The sequence below is a fragment of the Bicyclus anynana genome, chromosome 22, assembly GCF_947172395.1.
Source record: "Bicyclus anynana chromosome 22, ilBicAnyn1.1, whole genome shotgun sequence".
Classification (NCBI taxonomy): domain Eukaryota; kingdom Metazoa; phylum Arthropoda; class Insecta; order Lepidoptera; family Nymphalidae; genus Bicyclus; species Bicyclus anynana.
In genome coordinates this window covers 5,164,663-5,172,154 of record NC_069104.1, presented here as the reverse complement: position 1 = coordinate 5,172,154, position 7,492 = coordinate 5,164,663, and positions in this window count along the sequence as shown.

Here is a 7,492-nt window from a genome sequence, read left to right as displayed (position 1 = left end):
CTGGCTATCACAAGCGCTCGTTCTATATACGATTAGGTACAATTTAATCAGATCATCTATATGCAAATCGGTTATCACTAACATTAATTTCCGATTAAAATACAACGTCATTTTAACGATAACTTTTAAGCACGTGTTAAGTTTTTAACGCATTTTTTTTTGCCGCATGTTTTTTCTTATACTCTACAAGTTAGCCCTTGACTACAGTCTCACCTAATGTTAAGTGAGGATGCAATCTAAGACGGAAGCGGGCTAACTTATCAAGAGTAGGATGAAATTCACACTCCTTTCGGTTTCTACACGACATCGTACCGGAACGCTAAAAATATGACACATGTGACGTTCTATAACAATATCTAGATAGCTAGTATACTACTATTATCATAATTATCAGTCTACGGAACTAACGGAAAGATTTATGTTCAAATGTCAAATATGCCAGCCAATTTGTCTACTTACCTATTTAAGGCTCACGCACACGCACGACTTATTTTAGTATATATCTTATGGTTATAGCTTGTTTCCTATTTTTTTTAAATATATTATATTTACATATTTTATTATTTTCAGTCCTATTTACAGTCAAACATTTCAAAATAAGAAACCGTTGTATGTAGGTTTTTGACGGCCTCCGTAGCGCTGTGGTATGCGCAGTGGATTTACAAGACAGAGGTCCTGGGTTCGATCCCCGGCTGGGCCGATTGAGGTTTTCTTAATTGGTCCAGGTCTGGTTGGTGGGAAGCTTCGGCCGTGGCTAGTTACCACCCTACCGGCAAAGACGTACCGCCAAGCGATTTAACATTCCGGTACGATGCCGTGTAGAAACCGAAAGAAGTGTGGATTTCATCTTGATCCTAACAAGTTAGCCCGCTTCCATCTTAGACTGCATCACCACTTGCCATCAGGTGAGATTGTAGTCAAGAGCTTGTAAAGAAAAAAAAGTATACAATAAACTAAATATTGGATTTAAATAGTAAGAAACGTGTGCGTCTCGGGACGCTCGACAGAAGTCTTACCTTAAACCTGCGTATGAGTGAGAGAAAAGGAAGCCAGACATAGTGGCGCCCTAACGCGTTACGTTACGAAGCGGTTTACTCTCCCATAAAAAGTCATTACTTCAATAAACTGTGCAACTAAAATCGACCGCCAACACAATCAAGACATTCGAGTCGTTAGCGTGCATTTCTTGTCAACAGCAGTTGTTATTCTGGTATAGTTATAAATCGGTTTAGTGCACTTAACGAACACCAGTTAATTAACAATTTCAACAGCACTATCGGACGCGATAACTTGAACTATCTCCGCTGCGGGTTTAACAAATTCACGTCAGGTAGGTTTGTAACAATGCTTGTGATATTTCCTTAGCCTCAGGTTGTTTTACTGATTAAATTGGCATTTAAATAAGACAGATGTAGGTAGCCTGTGGACATACAGTGTTGGTTTGTGGATTTGTTTTACACTTACAGTTACTTATATTTACAAGACAGAGGTCCTGGGTTCAGTCCCCGGCTGGGCCGATTGAGGTTTTCTTAATTGGTCCAGGTCTGGCTGGTGAAAGGCTTCGGCCGTGGCTAGTAACCGCCCTACTGACAAAGACGTACCGCCAAGCAATTTAACGTTCGATGTCGTGTAGAAACCGGAAGGGTTCTGGATTTCATCCTAATCCTAACAAGTTAGCCCACTTCCATCTTAGATTGCATCATCACTTACCATTGTATTGTATTGTATTGTAGTCAAGGGCTAACTAGTAGAGAATAAAGAATAAAAAAACTTCCAAACATACAATCCTAAGCCGTCTGCATGCAGTGACTCCTAACTTCTCGCTAATTAGTTCCTAGCTTGTTTCAATTTAATAGTAACTCTATATAGCTTGTTATGTGACTAACTCCGTATCTACTATATGCCTTATCCTTTTAAGGTGCCTGGTCTTTCAAATATTTTAAATTCCTACACATTGTATCCTAGTATAGAGCGTGTGGTCCTTAATTAAGACATAAACCCATAGGCTTTGTCTAAAACGTGACCTGAGAACTATAACTGAACTATACTACTCTATTACCAGAGACATACACTGAGACCTAAAGTGTCTAGAAGAAACTTGATAATAAAATTGTAATACTTTCTGTATAGGAAGGTTTTTTTATTTTAGGAAGAAATTCTCATGGATGAAATCCAGGTAGCCTAGATGATGACGTCAGATACACGGCGCCCTGCGGACTAAAACCTACATTCACCGACCTTCCTTGGATTGTATCTATCTATCTATACGCCTATTTGTCTAAATATCTATAATATCATAGGCAAGCGATGTTTAATCATCCATCAACATAGCTCAAACCACTGTTTTCTAGTAGAAATAATGTCATGGCAAAATCAACGGAGTGACTTTTCAGATCTTTGTCGTTGCTTAAGGACCAGAAGAATTTCCCCAAAATCAGTTTAAATCGTCAAAATCGGCCCATACATTTAAGAACTTATTTGCCACAGAGTTTATTGTGTATATCTGACGCGATAAACGTAAAGTACAACATTTATTTTGCGTCATAAGTATAAATAACGCAATGTATTGCACAAATGGATTGGTTTATATTCGAGTCTTCCAGTACCTCTAACCTATACATTGATCCCGTATATTTCCTCACTTTGAACGCATTCAGTATACGGTGTAGCCGGCACAATTTTATGTCACTTTGACGATGCTATCGAGTGTGCAATGTCCATAATGAACCGACAGAAGTCGCCAACTGTGTCCCATTTTACTATTACTATTTATTCTTGAGGATGTAAGCGAGTTTTGGTAGAGAACGTCTGATGTTTATCTTAATTATTCATGGATCGAACAGATGGTCGAAGCAAGCCTTCACAGGCTATGCAAGGAACATCAAAATCATCATCGTCATCATGACATCCACTAATGGACATAGGCCTCTTGCATGGACTTCCAAACGAAATGGTCTCGAACCACCAGCATCCAGCAATCCGCTTGATATCCAAGAAGCACCCAGCATCTATCGGCTCTGCGAACTAAGTAAAATTATGTCCTGCGAACTATTACCCTGTATATTGTAAATGACAATAATTTTCTTTGCGAGATCGAATCAGAAAAGAAGAGATCCGCAGAAGAACCAAAGTCACCGACGCAGCTCAACGAGTCGCGAAGCTGAAGTGGCAATGGGCGGGGCACATAGTTCGACAAGCCAAAGCAATGACAAGATAAACGATTAAACGTTGATGTTCCAAGGTGCTGGAATGGCGACCCGCACTAGAAAACGCTGAGATTCTTTTTCATCTTCTTCATCTGCCAAAAATAAATTGCAAGAATATCTTGTCCAGCAATGGACGTCCATCGACTGACAATGTGGATGATGATGAATAATCTAAGTATTATAGTCCAACATGGAACCTCGAATCCAGGACCTTCCAAATAAAAGGCTTACCAGTGTACCAATGAGAAATAATAAACATTAATTATCTTAAATCTTTCTAATCTTATCCCGATCTTAATTTGTCTCAAGTATCTAAGAACATTTAACTTAAAAAATATAACAACCTGGTAGCCGTTGGTGAAGCAGTAAAATTTTATTGTGCCGGCCACTTAACCCGTAGCGTGTAGCGACTCCACTTAGCTCTAATAGTTCTGTCATTATAGTAAATACTGAATTGATTTTATTCACTCACTCACTTACTAAGCAGTGATGGCCTCCGAAGTTACTGGTCACTATCACTTTTAAAAGGGATCCATCCATCCATCATTAGCCATCCCCGGCCTACCCTAATCACCCGGCAAGTTACTTATATATCTAAAATTGATAACTCTATTTTACTAATAAAATCATTACATTATCAAAAAAAATTACAAAGTTGTACGACATTTTTAATTTATCTCTAATTTGACATATTGATAGCTCACAATACAAAAATTTTGTATTCTTTTTTTTTTTTTTATTCTTTACAAGTTAGCCTTTAACTACAATCTCACCTGATGGTTACGGGCTAACTAGGATAAAAATCCACACCCCTTTCGGTTTCTACACGACATCGTACCGGAACGCTAAATCGCTTGGCGGTACGTCTTTGTCGGTAGTGTGGTAACTAACGAAGCCTCCCACCAGCCAAACCTGGACCAATTAAAAAAATCTTAATCGGCCCAGCTGGGGATCGAACCCAGGACCTCCATCTTGTAAATCCAACGCGCATACCACTGCGCCACAGAGGCCGTCAAAATTCTGAGATTGATACATTGCTAAGCATAGATTGTTGACCATACAGCCTGAGTTTTATGTAATTTTTTGTAGGCTTATGTTTGGTTTTTTTGTTCGTTTTCTTGTTTGTGAAGCTTATTGGTAAAAGAAAACAAATAATACAGCTTCAAATGTTACTTTGCCGCTTAGGTACACCGGCGAACAAGAAGAGTGATAAAAAAACGTTTTTTTTCTTTAACAAACATACTTCTACTAAACCAATTTAACCAGATCTTTATTTATATATCATATTATCTCCATATACTTTTATATACCATACCCATTCCCAGGGCCGACGTTGTTGATCAGTGGGCATTCCCCTTAACTAGAAAATTGACCTTTAAACTTTGACAAAACGACCATTACCAAAAGTTTTGACATTACTTCAGCGAGGTTTTTCAAAACAGGGAATGTATTGATGGTTCACTGGAAGACCAGGTATATCTTTTTATCGAAGACCAGGCACAACTTTTTACAGAGTAGTCCGATTTTGATAATTCTTTATTTATTAGTTATTCTTCGATGCTGGCCCCGAAAAAGTTTCTACCTTAAGGGTTGGAAAATAGGGGTGATACGATATATTTATGATTTCTGTGCAGTATTACCAAAAAGAAAGGATTTACCATCTGCGGTTCCTAATCATGAATTTGTTCATGTGTCGCTGTACAAAACAAACGATTTGAAACTGGACGAACATATTACAAAATCTGCGGATCTTACTTTAATATTTATAAAGGCTTTAATAGATTTTGTAGCTACAGATACTCGAGCAATTAATTGTTACACAAACCATGCCCCTGTTTATTTTACCTGAAGTCATATCTCACACCTCCTACATGTAAATTTAATTGCCTTGGACGACCTAAGTTCGCGCAGGGTTACCACTCGGATAGTTAATAAAAACTTAAAATAATATGCGATATCTCTCACTGACTTACAATCACTGTTTTTTTAGTTAATGAAAAAAAAATTTTCGACATATTTGTAGGGTTATTTCTGCTTGAGCTGCATAAAACAATAATGTCAACTGTCCAAATTTCAGCTGGCAGGGAATGGTTTACAATTCCTGGCTCAGAGACCATAAAAAACGCATTTACGTAGATTCTTCACCGTATTGAGATGGAAGGTTTTTGTGTTGCATTGCAAGTTTGTTTGCCCCTTGGATTATATTTTTGAAACCCTCTCTTTGGTATTCAATACCCCCACTCCCAAATTTTGCTGTGTTGCATACAAATTAATATATTTTTGTTTCCTTGCAAATAACTATATTTTTACTTTCTCCATATATAACAATTTGATGAATGGTGAAGTGGCATCCCTAATCTTAGGTCACAGCCAAGTAATCTGTAGCAATCGATAAGCCACTGTGCAGCTACAATTAACAATTAAGTGATAAGTATCGACAATTATCGAATATTGTTGAGCTTAATTCGATTATCGATTGCGTGTAGGTGCGAGAGTTTCGACTATGTAACGAAATTCATTGACTTTCATTTCAATACAATTTAATTATATTATGTTAATACAATAGTACTAATAAACAGTTCATCATCAAAAATAAATATATTAGATAATTATTTATTATTTAAAACTCAATTTTATTTAACACCTTGGTAATTTTAGGGGCCAGTGTCTAAATGCAACATAATTAAAAAAAATTAAATATGACGTGTCTCAAACGGTGAAGGAAAAACATCGTGAGGAAACCTGCATACCTGAGAATTTTCTTAATTCTCTACTTATGTGAAGTCATCCAATCCGCACTTGGCCAGCGTGGTGTACTAAGGCCTAACCCCTCATATTCTGAGAAGAGTCTCATGCTCAGCAGTGAGCCGAATATGGGTTGGTAATGATGATCTATGTTTCAAGGAACGTAAATTATCAATGTTGACATCCAATAACCACTTATGTGCGTCATATTTTGTGTATCATTCTAACTGTAATGTGCGTAATACTTTTTTAAATTCATTTTCTAATGTATTTCTAATTTCGCGTCAACAACATCCGCGTGGAATCCGCGTTAATCCAGAGTAAAATTTCTATGTGAAAATCCAAATTTCAGCTAAATCGCTTCAGTAGCCGCAGCGTAACGTATTAGTGCGTTACATTAAAAAAATATCTACTAAAATATCACTTCCGTTCGCGCAAAATTCGTAAAGCACTGAAAGATTTCGCGTATTAATTTATAGATTCCTATTTACTCTAGTCAACGGTCTGCCTACTCAGCTACTACGCCTACGCGTTGCCTCTCATTGAATATTCCCATCTAAAATATGAACTGGCCACATAATGGACTCCGATTATCCTTTATCGAGCTAAAGTGGCCAGCTACCGGCGCGCGCCAATGCGTGCGATATGAAAACAAGATGGAAGTCATTCCAATTTCAAATGGCTGTCGTTATTGTTCTCGCTACACGTACAATATTGCGGGGCAGGAATGAGCCATTACATTTAAGTTTATTGACCTATAGTCTGGCATGTTGATGACACTCCCATGATATGCGGGCGACGGGGGAAAGACTGCGTGGCTATGAAATCGTGCGTGCGGGGAAGTGAGGTGCATCAGTCGTGGGTTTTTCATTCATCGCTACATGCCCTCCCGCCCGCACGGACCATCGGGAGTGTTACGAACGAAGTTGCCAAGCTATATAGCTAGGTCTATTATTTATGGATATGACCTCTGCGTTCGATTTGGAGCCGCCTTCAAAATGATCAGAAGGTAGCACATACGATGTTATTTTTCGCTTTTTAATTTATTTTTGTGATTTTGAATGAAATCGATTTTTTTTTTGGGTGGGTTAAATTTATAGTGAACGAAAGCGCCACAGTATGGACAATTTCGTTATTTTCATTTTAACACAAACTTACTAAACCGATTCTCATGAAAGATGGGACCAATCTGGAAGAATACTCTTTCAAACAAAAAAAGAATTTTCAAAATTGGTTACGAAATGACGTTACGAGGTAACAAACATTAAAAAAATTAATTGAAAAAAAAAAACATTCGCGTCGTATTGAGAACCTCCACCTTTTTTTGAAGTCGGTTAATCAATCACATAACACCATATTACTTACATCTACGTACAGTAAAACAAGTATCACGTGAAACAATATAAAACACAATACAATTGCAAGATTACAATAATTCTTGCAACCAGTGGCGGATTCACCATTAGGTACTGAGTAGGAGTCTAGGCCGGCAGATTTTGTGGGGCGGCAAATTTGGCCCAAAACATTTTGTCTTATAAAGA